Consider the following 15,472-nt stretch of genomic DNA (forward strand, 5'->3'; position numbering starts at 1 on the left):
CCCACCTCACCTTTCCCCTGAAGCAGGCATAAGTGTGTTTTCTAAAAGCGTGACTCTGTTCTGTTTGGGGATTCAGTGCATGGGGAGCGATTTTTACATTCCCTCGATAAGTGATATCATAAGTTTCTTTTTTTGTGGGACTTATTTCACTGAGGATGATCGTACCTAAATCCACTCAGGATGCTGCTACCAGCCTCATGACGTGGATTTCATGGCTGAGTGACACTCCATTGGACCTACGTAGCACCACTTGTCCACTTGTCCACTTGTCTTTGTCCACTTGTCCACTTGGCTCTTTCCTGGGATATGAAACGTGTACCGGAGTGGAGGTTCTTGTCAAGACAGCAGCCCTCAACTTTGGGGTCCCTGTGTCTGGTTGATTTTTTCATTTTCCCAAGGTCAACGCCCATGTGTGGAAGTGCCCTATGCTCTGTGGTTCTGTGTTTTACATGGTTTGGGAAAGAGGATACACTTGTGAAGATTGGCTGTTGGCCATTGACATCCCGCCCATCAGCTTAACAAGGCTCCCTTGACTCCGTGGGCTGTCCTGCCTTTCTGGTTTTTAGACTTTTTTCGCCTGGCCCTTTTGCCCCGGTGGGGGGGGGCGAGAGATTTCTTTGTAGTGCTGATTTGCTCTCCCAGGTTGCTTGGTTGGCCAAAAAGGGCGTATGCGTTTTTTCCTGAATATATTCAGGAAAAAACGCATACGCCCTTTTTGGCCAACCGCATCATTGTCCACGTTCTGGCGCTTTTCATGTGCTATCGGGGCCATTCCGATGTACCCGTTGACATCCGTTTCCTGCAGTTCTGCCTTGCGTTCAGCGCCTCTTCGTAGCCTGACCTCAATATATTTTGGGGCGATAGTTATCGTTTAGAACTCTGCAGGTTTGGGAAGTGCAGTGCCCCTGAGCTCCATTTCCCAAGTCGCTTTTTTGTGAGTGGGACGCAACACGGCTGGATGGCTTCACGCCCTATTGTCGATCCGGGGTGGCAGGCTGAACCGCTGGTGAATTCTTCTTCGTGATGGGAAATGAGAGTGACATGTGCCCGACCAAACACCTCCAGCGAGTCTCTCATTGGTTCCCCCTCTTGCAGTTCATCCTGCGGACAAATTGCAGACAGTACGAAAGAGGCATGGAAAGGCGCCGAGTCTCCAAGTGGGGAGATTGTTAGTAAGGGGGCCTGAATGGAGAACACGAGCACCAGGAGATGAAAACTGAGGTGAGTTTCAGAAAGCTTTCCCGATCCCACGGTGTAGCAACCGCTGGGTTTCCAATGAGTGCTTTCGCTGTCGGAAGATTGCGTTAAACCTGGAGAGTTGGGACCCATGGAATGGGGAGCACGCAGGATTCCTTTCAAGGGTCTGCATTTGCTTTCCCAACCTCACCAATCGTCTCAGCCCCAAGAGTGTCCAGCCTCATGTCTTCTGCCGCTGGGGCTGTAGATGTGGTCAATCCTGGTTGCATGCCAGTCCCTGAACGCATTTTGGAAGAATTTCTCTCTGTTTTGCCCTGCTTGTTTCTTCTTTATGTTGGAAATGTATCCTCAGAATGGGTCTGAGCTGATTTTCCCTGCTGGTTTTAGGCCGCTTTACACACACTTGATGCACTTACACAGAGATATCAAGACTTAGCTTTTAAGATGCTTACTAGTCGGATAGATACTTGTGCGATGAACAGGGTCTGGTGAGTCCAGTTGATTGAGCAAGGAGTAGGTCGTGTCCATTCCATATTCGGTTTTCGGAAGGGTATCTGTGCTCATTTCAAACTCGAGTTTTATGCGTCACCCCACCTCACCTTTCCCCTGAAGCAGGCATAAGTGTGTTTTCTAAAAGCGTGACTCTGTTCTGTTTGGGGATTCAGTGCATGGGGAGCGATTTTTACATTCCCTCGATAAGTGATATCATAAGTTTCTTTTTTTGTGGGACTTATTTCACTGAGGATGATCGTACCTAAATCCACTCAGGATGCTGCTACCAGCCTCATGACGTGGATTTCATGGCTGAGTGACACTCCATTGGACCTACGTAGCACCACTTGTCCACTTGTCCACTTGTCTTTGTCCACTTGTCCACTCGTCTTTGTCCACTTGGCTCTTTCCTGGGATATGAAACGTGTACCGGAGTGGAGGTTCTTGTCAAGACAGCAGCCCTCAACTTTGGGGTCCCTGTGTCTGGTTGATTTTTTCATTTTCCCAAGGTCAACGCCCATGTGTGGAAGTGCCCTATGCTCTGTGGTTCTGTGTTTTCCATGGTTTGGGAAAGAGGATACACTTGTGAAGATTGGCTGCTGGCCATTGACATCCCGCCCATCAGCTTAACAAGGCTCCCTTGACTCCGTGGGCTGTCCTGCCTTTTTGGTTTTTAGACTTTTTTCGCCTGGCCCTTTTGCCCCGGGGGTGGGCGAGAGATTTCTTTGTAGTGCTGATTTGCTCTCCCAGGTTGCTTGGTTGGCCAAAAAGGGCGTATGCGTTTTTTCCTGAATATATTCAGGAAAAAACGCATACGCCCTTTTTGGCCAACCGCATCATTGTCCACGTTCTGGCGCTTTTCATGTGCTATCGGGGCCATTCCGATGTACCCGTTGACATCCGTTTCCTGCAGTTCTGCCTTGCGTTCAGCGCCTCTTCGTAGCCTGACCTCAATATATTTTGGGGCGATAGTTATCGTTTAGAACTCTGCAGGTTTGGGAAGTGCAGTGCCCCTGAGCTCCATTTCCCAAGTCGCTTTTTTGTGAGTGGGACGCAACACGGCTGGATGGCTTCACGCCCTATTGTCGATCCGGGGTGGCAGGCTGAACCGCTGGTGAATTCTCCTTCGTGATGGGAAATGAGAGTGATATGTGCCCGACCAAACACCTCCAGCGAGTCTCTCATTGGTTCCCCCTCTTGCAGTTCATCCTGCGGACAAATTGCAGACGGTACGAAAGAGGCATGGAAAGGCGCCGAGTCTCCAAGTGGGGAGATTGTTAGTAAGGGGGCCTGAATGGAGAACACGAGCACCCGGAGATGAAAACTGAGGTGAGTTTCAGAAAGCTTTCCCGATCCCACGGTGTAGCATCCGCTGGGTTTCCAATGAGTGCTTTCGCTGTCGGAAGATTGCGTTGAACCTGGAGAGTTGGGACCCATGGAATGGGGAGCACGCAGGATTCCTTTCAAGGGTCTGCATTTGCTTTCCCAACCTCACCAATCGTCTCAGCCCCAAGAGTGTCCAGCCTTATGTCTTCTGCCGCTGGGGCTGTAGATGTGGTCAATCCTGGTTGCATGCCAGTCCCTGAACGCATTTTGGAAGAATTTCTCTCTGTTTTGCCCTGCTTGTTTCTTCTTTATGTTGGAAATGTATCCTCAGAATGGGTCTGAGCTGATTTTCCCTGCTGGTTTTAGGCCGCTTTACACACACTTGATGCACTTACACAGAGATATCAAGACTTAGCTTTTAAGATGCTTACTAGTCGGATAGATACTTGTGCGATGAACAGGGTCTGGTGAGTCCAGTTGATTGAGCAAGGAGTAGGTCGTGTCCATTCCATATTCGGTTTTCGGAAGGGTATCTGTGCTCATTTCAAACTCGAGTTTTATGCGTCACCCCACCTCACCTTTCCCCTGAAGCAGGCATAAGTGTGTTTTCTAAAAGCGTGACTCTGTTCTGTTTGGGGATTCAGTGCATGGGGAGCGATTTTTACATTCCCTCGATAAGTGATATCATAAGTTTCTTTTTTTGTGGGACTTATTTCACTGAGGATGATCGTACCTAAATCCACTCAGGATGCTGCTACCAGCCTCATGACGTGGATTTCATGGCTGAGTGACACTCCATTGGACCTACGTAGCACCACTTGTCCACTTGTCCACTTGTCTTTGTCCACTTGTCCACTTGGCTCTTTCCTGGGATATGAAACGTGTACCGGAGTGGAGGTTCTTGTCAAGACAGCAGCCCTCAACTTTGGGGTCCCTGTGTCTGGTTGATTTTTTCATTTTCCCAAGGTCAACGCCCATGTGTGGAAGTGCCCTATGCTCTGTGGTTCTGTGTTTTACATGGTTTGGGAAAGAGGATACACTTGTGAAGATTGGCTGTTGGCCATTGACATCCCGCCCATCAGCTTAACAAGGCTCCCTTGACTCCGTGGGCTGTCCTGCCTTTCTGGTTTTTAGACTTTTTTCGCCTGGCCCTTTTGCCCCCGGGGGGGGGGGGGGCGAGAGATTTCTTTGTAGTGCTGATTTGCTCTCCCAGGTTGCTTGGTTGGCCAAAAAGGGCGTATGCGTTTTTTCCTGAATATATTCAGGAAAAAACGCATACGCCCTTTTTGGCCAACCGCATCATTGTCCACGTTCTGGCGCTTTTCATGTGCTATCGGGGCCATTCCGATGTACCCGTTGACATCCGTTTCCTGCAGTTCTGCCTTGCGTTCAGCGCCTCTTCGTAGCCTGACCTCAATATATTTTGGGGCGATAGTTATCGTTTAGAACTCTGCAGGTTTGGGAAGTGCAGTGCCCCTGAGCTCCATTTCCCAAGTCGCTTTTTTGTGAGTGGGACGCAACACGGCTGGATGGCTTCACGCCCTATTGTCGATCCGGGGTGGCAGGCTGAACCGCTGGTGAATTCTTCTTCGTGATGGGAAATGAGAGTGACATGTGCCCGACGAAACACCTCCAGCGAGTCTCTCATTGGTTCCCCCTCTTGCAGTTCATCCTGCGGACAAATTGCAGACAGTACGAAAGAGGCATGGAAAGGCGCCGAGTCTCCAAGTGGGGAGATTGTTAGTAAGGGGGCCTGAATGGAGAACACGAGCACCAGGAGATGAAAACTGAGGTGAGTTTCAGAAAGCTTTCCCGATCCCACGGTGTAGCAACCGCTGGGTTTCCAATGAGTGCTTTCGCTGTCGGAAGATTGCGTTAAACCTGGAGAGTTGGGACCCATGGAATGGGGAGCACGCAGGATTCCTTTCAAGGGTCTGCATTTGCTTTCCCAACCTCACCAATCGTCTCAGCCCCAAGAGTGTCCAGCCTTATGTCTTCTGCCGCTGGGGCTGTAGATGTGGTCAATCCTGGTTGCATGCCAGTCCCTGAACGCATTTTGGAAGAATTTCTCTCTGTTTTGCCCTGCTTGTTTCTTCTTTATGTTGGAAATGTATCCTCAGAATGGGTCTGAGCTGATTTTCCCTGCTGGTTTTAGGCCGCTTTACACACACTTGATGCACTTACACAGAGATATCAAGACTTAGCTTTTAAGATGCTTACTAGTCGGATAGATACTTGTGCGATGAACAGGGTCTGGTGAGTCCAGTTGATTGAGCAAGGAGTAGGTCGTGTCCATTCCATATTCGGTTTTCGGAAGGGTATCTGTGCTCATTTCAAACTCGAGTTTTATGCGTCACCCCACCTCACCTTTCCCCTGAAGCAGGCATAAGTGTGTTTTCTAAAAGCGTGACTCTGTTCTGTTTGGGGATTCAGTGCATGGGGAGCGATTTTTACATTCCCTCGATAAGTGATATCATAAGTTTCTTTTTTTGTGGGACTTATTTCACTGAGGATGATCGTACCTAAATCCACTCAGGATGCTGCTACCAGCCTCATGACGTGGATTTCATGGCTGAGTGACACTCCATTGGACCTACGTAGCACCACTTGTCCACTTGTCCACTTGTCTTTGTCCACTTGTCCACTCGTCTTTGTCCACTTGGCTCTTTCCTGGGATATGAAACGTGTACCGGAGTGGAGGTTCTTGTCAAGACAGCAGCCCTCAACTTTGGGGTCCCTGTGTCTGGTTGATTTTTTCATTTTCCCAAGGTCAACGCCCATGTGTGGAAGTGCCCTATGCTCTGTGGTTCTGTGTTTTCCATGGTTTGGGAAAGAGGATACACTTGTGAAGATTGGCTGCTGGCCATTGACATCCCGCCCATCAGCTTAACAAGGCTCCCTTGACTCCGTGGGCTGTCCTGCCTTTTTGGTTTTTAGACTTTTTTCGCCTGGCCCTTTTGCCCCGGGGTTGGGCGAGAGATTTCTTTGTAGTGCTGATTTGCTCTCCCAGGTTGCTTGGTTGGCCAAAAAGGGCGTATGCGTTTTTTCCTGAATATATTCAGGAAAAAACGCATACGCCCTTTTTGGCCAACCGCATCATTGTCCACGTTCTGGCGCTTTTCATGTGCTATCGGGGCCATTCCGATGTACCCGTTGACATCCGTTTCCTGCAGTTCTGCCTTGCGTTCAGCGCCTCTTCGTAGCCTGACCTCAATATATTTTGGGGCGATAGTTATCGTTTAGAACTCTGCAGGTTTGGGAAGTGCAGTGCCCCTGAGCTCCATTTCCCAAGTCGCTTTTTTGTGAGTGGGACGCAACACGGCTGGATGGCTTCACGCCCTATTGTCGATCCGGGGTGGCAGGCTGAACCGCTGGTGAATTCTCCTTCGTGATGGGAAATGAGAGTGATATGTGCCCGACCAAACACCTCCAGCGAGTCTCTCATTGGTTCCCCCTCTTGCAGTTCATCCTGCGGACAAATTGCAGACGGTACGAAAGAGGCATGGAAAGGCGCCGAGTCTCCAAGTGGGGAGATTGTTAGTAAGGGGGCCTGAATGGAGAACACGAGCACCCGGAGATGAAAACTGAGGTGAGTTTCAGAAAGCTTTCCCGATCCCACGGTGTAGCATCCGCTGGGTTTCCAATGAGTGCTTTCGCTGTCGGAAGATTGCGTTGAACCTGGAGAGTTGGGACCCATGGAATGGGGAGCACGCAGGATTCCTTTCAAGGGTCTGCATTTGCTTTCCCAACCTCACCAATCGTCTCAGCCCCAAGAGTGTCCAGCCTTATGTCTTCTGCCGCTGGGGCTGTAGATGTGGTCAATCCTGGTTGCATGCCAGTCCCTGAACGCATTTTGGAAGAATTTCTCTCTGTTTTGCCCTGCTTGTTTCTTCTTTATGTTGGAAATGTATCCTCAGAATGGGTCTGAGCTGATTTTCCCTGCTGGTTTTAGGCCGCTTTACACACACTTGATGCACTTACACAGAGATATCAAGACTTAGCTTTTAAGATGCTTACTAGTCGGATAGATACTTGTGCGATGAACAGGGTCTGGTGAGTCCAGTTGATTGAGCAAGGAGTAGGTCGTGTCCATTCCATATTCGGTTTTCGGAAGGGTATCTGTGCTCATTTCAAACTCGAGTTTTATGCGTCACCCCACCTCACCTTTCCCCTGAAGCAGGCATAAGTGTGTTTTCTAAAAGCGTGACTCTGTTCTGTTTGGGGATTCAGTGCATGGGGAGCGATTTTTACATTCCCTCGATAAGTGATATCATAATTTTCTTTTTTTGTGGGACTTATTTCACTGAGGATGATCGTACCTAAATCCACTCAGGATGCTGCTACCAGCCTCATGACGTGGATTTCATGGCTGAGTGACACTCCATTGGACCTACGTAGCACCACTTGTCCACTTGTCCACTTGTCTTTGTCCACTTGTCCACTCGTCTTTGTCCACTTGGCTCTTTCCTGGGATATGAAACGTGTACCGGAGTGGAGGTTCTTGTCAAGACAGCAGCCCTCAACTTTGGGGTCCCTGTGTCTGGTTGATTTTTTCATTTTCCCAAGGTCAACGCCCATGTGTGGAAGTGCCCTATGCTCTGTGGTTCTGTGTTTTACATGGTTTGGGAAAGAGGATACACTTGTGAAGATTGGCTGCTGGCCATTGACATCCCGCCCATCAGCTTAACAAGGCTCCCTTGACTCCGTGGGCTGTCCTGCCTTTTTGGTTTTTAGACTTTTTTCGCCTGGCCCTTTTGCCCCGGGGGTGGGCGAGAGATTTCTTTGTAGTGCTGATTTGCTCTCCCAGGTTGCTTGGTTGGCCAAAAAGGGCGTATGCGTTTTTTCCTGAATATATTCAGGAAAAAACGCATACGCCCTTTTTGGCCAACCGCATCATTGTCCACGTTCTGGCGCTTTTCATGTGCTATCGGGGCCATTCCGATGTACCCGTTGACATCCGTTTCCTGCAGTTCTGCCTTGCGTTCAGCGCCTCTTCGTAGCCTGACCTCAATATATTTTGGGGCGATAGTTATCGTTTAGAACTCTGCAGGTTTGGGAAGTGCAGTGCCCCTGAGCTCCATTTCCCAAGTCGCTTTTTTGTGAGTGGGACGCAACACGGCTGGATGGCTTCACGCCCTATTGTCGATCCGGGGTGGCAGGCTGAACCGCTGGTGAATTCTCCTTCGTGATGGGAAATGAGAGTGATATGTGCCCGACCAAACACCTCCAGCGAGTCTCTCATTGGTTCCCCCTCTTGCAGTTCATCCTGCGGACAAATTGCAGACGGTACGAAAGAGGCATGGAAAGGCGCCGAGTCTCCAAGTGGGGAGATTGTTAGTAAGGGGGCCTGAATGGAGAACACGAGCACCCGGAGATGAAAACTGAGGTGAGTTTCAGAAAGCTTTCCCGATCCCACGGTGTAGCATCCGCTGGGTTTCCAATGAGTGCTTTCGCTGTCGGAAGATTGCGTTGAACCTGGAGAGTTGGGACCCATGGAATGGGGAGCACGCAGGATTCCTTTCAAGGGTCTGCATTTGCTTTCCCAACCTCACCAATCGTCTCAGCCCCAAGAGTGTCCAGCCTTATGTCTTCTGCCGCTGGGGCTGTAGATGTGGTCAATCCTGGTTGCATGCCAGTCCCTGAACGCATTTTGGAAGAATTTCTCTCTGTTTTGCCCTGCTTGTTTCTTCTTTATGTTGGAAATGTATCCTCAGAATGGGTCTGAGCTGATTTTCCCTGCTGGTTTTAGGCCGCTTTACACACACTTGATGCACTTACACAGAGATATCAAGACTTAGCTTTTAAGATGCTTACTAGTCGGATAGATACTTGTGCGATGAACAGGGTCTGGTGAGTCCAGTTGATTGAGCAAGGAGTAGGTCGTGTCCATTCCATATTCGGTTTTCGGAAGGGTATCTGTGCTCATTTCAAACTCGAGTTTTATGCGTCACCCCACCTCACCTTTCCCCTGAAGCAGGCATAAGTGTGTTTTCTAAAAGCGTGACTCTGTTCTGTTTGGGGATTCAGTGCATGGGGAGCGATTTTTACATTCCCTCGATAAGTGATATCATAAGTTTCTTTTTTTGTGGGACTTATTTCACTGAGGATGATCGTACCTAAATCCACTCAGGATGCTGCTACCAGCCTCATGACGTGGATTTCATGGCTGAGTGACACTCCATTGGACCTACGTAGCACCACTTGTCCACTTGTCCACTTGTCTTTGTCCACTTGTCCACTTGGCTCTTTCCTGGGATATGAAACGTGTACCGGAGTGGAGGTTCTTGTCAAGACAGCAGCCCTCAACTTTGGGGTCCCTGTGTCTGGTTGATTTTTTCATTTTCCCAAGGTCAACGCCCATGTGTGGAAGTGCCCTATGCTCTGTGGTTCTGTGTTTTACATGGTTTGGGAAAGAGGATACACTTGTGAAGATTGGCTGTTGGCCATTGACATCCCGCCCATCAGCTTAACAAGGCTCCCTTGACTCCGTGGGCTGTCCTGCCTTTCTGGTTTTTAGACTTTTTTCGCCTGGCCCTTTTGCCCCGGGGGGGGGGGGGGCGAGAGATTTCTTTGTAGTGCTGATTTGCTCTCCCAGGTTGCTTGGTTGGCCAAAAAGGGCGTATGCGTTTTTTCCTGAATATATTCAGGAAAAAACGCATACGCCCTTTTTGGCCAACCGCATCATTGTCCACGTTCTGGCGCTTTTCATGTGCTATCGGGGCCATTCCGATGTACCCGTTGACATCCGTTTCCTGCAGTTCTGCCTTGCGTTCAGCGCCTCTTCGTAGCCTGACCTCAATATATTTTGGGGCGATAGTTATCGTTTAGAACTCTGCAGGTTTGGGAAGTGCAGTGCCCCTGAGCTCCATTTCCCAAGTCGCTTTTTTGTGAGTGGGACGCAACACGGCTGGATGGCTTCACGCCCTATTGTCGATCCGGGGTGGCAGGCTGAACCGCTGGTGAATTCTTCTTCGTGATGGGAAATGAGAGTGACATGTGCCCGACGAAACACCTCCAGCGAGTCTCTCATTGGTTCCCCCTCTTGCAGTTCATCCTGCGGACAAATTGCAGACAGTACGAAAGAGGCATGGAAAGGCGCCGAGTCTCCAAGTGGGGAGATTGTTAGTAAGGGGGCCTGAATGGAGAACACGAGCACCAGGAGATGAAAACTGAGGTGAGTTTCAGAAAGCTTTCCCGATCCCACGGTGTAGCAACCGCTGGGTTTCCAATGAGTGCTTTCGCTGTCGGAAGATTGCGTTAAACCTGGAGAGTTGGGACCCATGGAATGGGGAGCACGCAGGATTCCTTTCAAGGGTCTGCATTTGCTTTCCCAACCTCACCAATCGTCTCAGCCCCAAGAGTGTCCAGCCTTATGTCTTCTGCCGCTGGGGCTGTAGATGTGGTCAATCCTGGTTGCATGCCAGTCCCTGAACGCATTTTGGAAGAATTTCTCTCTGTTTTGCCCTGCTTGTTTCTTCTTTATGTTGGAAATGTATCCTCAGAATGGGTCTGAGCTGATTTTCCCTGCTGGTTTTAGGCCGCTTTACACACACTTGATGCACTTACACAGAGATATCAAGACTTAGCTTTTAAGATGCTTACTAGTCGGATAGATACTTGTGCGATGAACAGGGTCTGGTGAGTCCAGTTGATTGAGCAAGGAGTAGGTCGTGTCCATTCCATATTCGGTTTTCGGAAGGGTATCTGTGCTCATTTCAAACTCGAGTTTTATGCGTCACCCCACCTCACCTTTCCCCTGAAGCAGGCATAAGTGTGTTTTCTAAAAGCGTGACTCTGTTCTGTTTGGGGATTCAGTGCATGGGGAGCGATTTTTACATTCCCTCGATAAGTGATATCATAAGTTTCTTTTTTTGTGGGACTTATTTCACTGAGGATGATCGTACCTAAATCCACTCAGGATGCTGCTACCAGCCTCATGACGTGGATTTCATGGCTGAGTGACACTCCATTGGACCTACGTAGCACCACTTGTCCACTTGTCCACTTGTCTTTGTCCACTTGTCCACTCGTCTTTGTCCACTTGGCTCTTTCCTGGGATATGAAACGTGTACCGGAGTGGAGGTTCTTGTCAAGACAGCAGCCCTCAACTTTGGGGTCCCTGTGTCTGGTTGATTTTTTCATTTTCCCAAGGTCAACGCCCATGTGTGGAAGTGCCCTATGCTCTGTGGTTCTGTGTTTTACATGGTTTGGGAAAGAGGATACACTTGTGAAGATTGGCTGCTGGCCATTGACATCCCGCCCATCAGCTTAACAAGGCTCCCTTGACTCCGTGGGCTGTCCTGCCTTTTTGGTTTTTAGACTTTTTTCGCCTGGCCCTTTTGCCCCGGGGGTGGGCGAGAGATTTCTTTGTAGTGCTGATTTGCTCTCCCAGGTTGCTTGGTTGGCCAAAAAGGGCGTATGCGTTTTTTCCTGAATATATTCAGGAAAAAACGCATACGCCCTTTTTGGCCAACCGCATCATTGTCCACGTTCTGGCGCTTTTCATGTGCTATCGGGGCCATTCCGATGTACCCGTTGACATCCGTTTCCTGCAGTTCTGCCTTGCGTTCAGCGCCTCTTCGTAGCCTGACCTCAATATATTTTGGGGCGATAGTTATCGTTTAGAACTCTGCAGGTTTGGGAAGTGCAGTGCCCCTGAGCTCCATTTCCCAAGTCGCTTTTTTGTGAGTGGGACGCAACACGGCTGGATGGCTTCACGCCCTATTGTCGATCCGGGGTGGCAGGCTGAACCGCTGGTGAATTCTCCTTCGTGATGGGAAATGAGAGTGATATGTGCCCGACCAAACACCTCCAGCGAGTCTCTCATTGGTTCCCCCTCTTGCAGTTCATCCTGCGGACAAATTGCAGACGGTACGAAAGAGGCATGGAAAGGCGCCGAGTCTCCAAGTGGGGAGATTGTTAGTAAGGGGGCCTGAATGGAGAACACGAGCACCCGGAGATGAAAACTGAGGTGAGTTTCAGAAAGCTTTCCCGATCCCACGGTGTAGCATCCGCTGGGTTTCCAATGAGTGCTTTCGCTGTCGGAAGATTGCGTTGAACCTGGAGAGTTGGGACCCATGGAATGGGGAGCACGCAGGATTCCTTTCAAGGGTCTGCATTTGCTTTCCCAACCTCACCAATCGTCTCAGCCCCAAGAGTGTCCAGCCTTATGTCTTCTGCCGCTGGGGCTGTAGATGTGGTCAATCCTGGTTGCATGCCAGTCCCTGAACGCATTTTGGAAGAATTTCTCTCTGTTTTGCCCTGCTTGTTTCTTCTTTATGTTGGAAATGTATCCTCAGAATGGGTCTGAGCTGATTTTCCCTGCTGGTTTTAGGCCGCTTTACACACACTTGATGCACTTACACAGAGATATCAAGACTTAGCTTTTAAGATGCTTACTAGTCGGATAGATACTTGTGCGATGAACAGGGTCTGGTGAGTCCAGTTGATTGAGCAAGGAGTAGGTCGTGTCCATTCCATATTCGGTTTTCGGAAGGGTATCTGTGCTCATTTCAAACTCGAGTTTTATGCGTCACCCCACCTCACCTTTCCCCTGAAGCAGGCATAAGTGTGTTTTCTAAAAGCGTGACTCTGTTCTGTTTGGGGATTCAGTGCATGGGGAGCGATTTTTACATTCCCTCGATAAGTGATATCATAAGTTTCTTTTTTTGTGGGACTTATTTCACTGAGGATGATCGTACCTAAATCCACTCAGGATGCTGCTACCAGCCTCATGACGTGGATTTCATGGCTGAGTGACACTCCATTGGACCTACGTAGCACCACTTGTCCACTTGTCCACTTGTCTTTGTCCACTTGTCCACTTGGCTCTTTCCTGGGATATGAAACGTGTACCGGAGTGGAGGTTCTTGTCAAGACAGCAGCCCTCAACTTTGGGGTCCCTGTGTCTGGTTGATTTTTTCATTTTCCCAAGGTCAACGCCCATGTGTGGAAGTGCCCTATGCTCTGTGGTTCTGTGTTTTACATGGTTTGGGAAAGAGGATACACTTGTGAAGATTGGCTGTTGGCCATTGACATCCCGCCCATCAGCTTAACAAGGCTCCCTTGACTCCGTGGGCTGTCCTGCCTTTCTGGTTTTTAGACTTTTTTCGCCTGGCCCTTTTGCCCCCGGGGGGGGGGGGGGGCGAGAGATTTCTTTGTAGTGCTGATTTGCTCTCCCAGGTTGCTTGGTTGGCCAAAAAGGGCGTATGCGTTTTTTCCTGAATATATTCAGGAAAAAACGCATACGCCCTTTTTGGCCAACCGCATCATTGTCCACGTTCTGGCGCTTTTCATGTGCTATCGGGGCCATTCCGATGTACCCGTTGACATCCGTTTCCTGCAGTTCTGCCTTGCGTTCAGCGCCTCTTCGTAGCCTGACCTCAATATATTTTGGGGCGATAGTTATCGTTTAGAACTCTGCAGGTTTGGGAAGTGCAGTGCCCCTGAGCTCCATTTCCCAAGTCGCTTTTTTGTGAGTGGGACGCAACACGGCTGGATGGCTTCACGCCCTATTGTCGATCCGGGGTGGCAGGCTGAACCGCTGGTGAATTCTTCTTCGTGATGGGAAATGAGAGTGACATGTGCCCGACGAAACACCTCCAGCGAGTCTCTCATTGGTTCCCCCTCTTGCAGTTCATCCTGCGGACAAATTGCAGACAGTACGAAAGAGGCATGGAAAGGCGCCGAGTCTCCAAGTGGGGAGATTGTTAGTAAGGGGGCCTGAATGGAGAACACGAGCACCAGGAGATGAAAACTGAGGTGAGTTTCAGAAAGCTTTCCCGATCCCACGGTGTAGCAACCGCTGGGTTTCCAATGAGTGCTTTCGCTGTCGGAAGATTGCGTTAAACCTGGAGAGTTGGGACCCATGGAATGGGGAGCACGCAGGATTCCTTTCAAGGGTCTGCATTTGCTTTCCCAACCTCACCAATCGTCTCAGCCCCAAGAGTGTCCAGCCTTATGTCTTCTGCCGCTGGGGCTGTAGATGTGGTCAATCCTGGTTGCATGCCAGTCCCTGAACGCATTTTGGAAGAATTTCTCTCTGTTTTGCCCTGCTTGTTTCTTCTTTATGTTGGAAATGTATCCTCAGAATGGGTCTGAGCTGATTTTCCCTGCTGGTTTTAGGCCGCTTTACACACACTTGATGCACTTACACAGAGATATCAAGACTTAGCTTTTAAGATGCTTACTAGTCGGATAGATACTTGTGCGATGAACAGGGTCTGGTGAGTCCAGTTGATTGAGCAAGGAGTAGGTCGTGTCCATTCCATATTCGGTTTTCGGAAGGGTATCTGTGCTCATTTCAAACTCGAGTTTTATGCGTCACCCCACCTCACCTTTCCCCTGAAGCAGGCATAAGTGTGTTTTCTAAAAGCGTGACTCTGTTCTGTTTGGGGATTCAGTGCATGGGGAGCGATTTTTACATTCCCTCGATAAGTGATATCATAAGTTTCTTTTTTTGTGGGACTTATTTCACTGAGGATGATCGTACCTAAATCCACTCAGGATGCTGCTACCAGCCTCATGACGTGGATTTCATGGCTGAGTGACACTCCATTGGACCTACGTAGCACCACTTGTCCACTTGTCCACTTGTCTTTGTCCACTTGTCCACTTGGCTCTTTCCTGGGATATGAAACGTGTACCGGAGTGGAGGTTCTTGTCAAGACAGCAGCCCTCAACTTTGGGGTCCCTGTGTCTGGTTGATTTTTTCATTTTCCCAAGGTCAACGCCCATGTGTGGAAGTGCCCTATGCTCTGTGGTTCTGTGTTTTACATGGTTTGGGAAAGAGGATACACTTGTGAAGATTGGCTGTTGGCCATTGACATCCCGCCCATCAGCTTAACAAGGCTCCCTTGACTCCGTGGGCTGTCCTGCCTTTCTGGTTTTTAGACTTTTTTCGCCTGGCCCTTTTGCCCCCGGGGGGGGGGGGGCGAGAGATTTCTTTGTAGTGCTGATTTGCTCTCCCAGGTTGCTTGGTTGGCCAAAAAGGGCGTATGCGTTTTTTCCTGAATATATTCAGGAAAAAACGCATACGCCCTTTTTGGCCAACCGCATCATTGTCCACGTTCTGGCGCTTTTCATGTGCTATCGGGGCCATTCCGATGTACCCGTTGACATCCGTTTCCTGCAGTTCTGCCTTGCGTTCAGCGCCTCTTCGTAGCCTGACCTCAATATATTTTGGGGCGATAGTTATCGTTTAGAACTCTGCAGGTTTGGGAAGTGCAGTGCCCCTGAGCTCCATTTCCCAAGTCGCTTTTTTGTGAGTGGGACGCAACACGGCTGGATGGCTTCACGCCCTATTGTCGATCCGGGGTGGCAGGCTGAACCGCTGGTGAATTCTTCTTCGTGATGGGAAATGAGAGTGACATGTGCCCGACCAAACACCTCCAGCGAGTCTCTCATTGGTTCCCCCTCTTGCAGTTCATCCTGCGGACAAATTGCAGACAGTACGAAA

Source organism: Kogia breviceps, chromosome 4 (genome assembly GCF_026419965.1).
Source record: "Kogia breviceps isolate mKogBre1 chromosome 4, mKogBre1 haplotype 1, whole genome shotgun sequence".
NCBI classification, from domain to species: Eukaryota; Metazoa; Chordata; class Mammalia; order Artiodactyla; family Physeteridae; genus Kogia; species Kogia breviceps.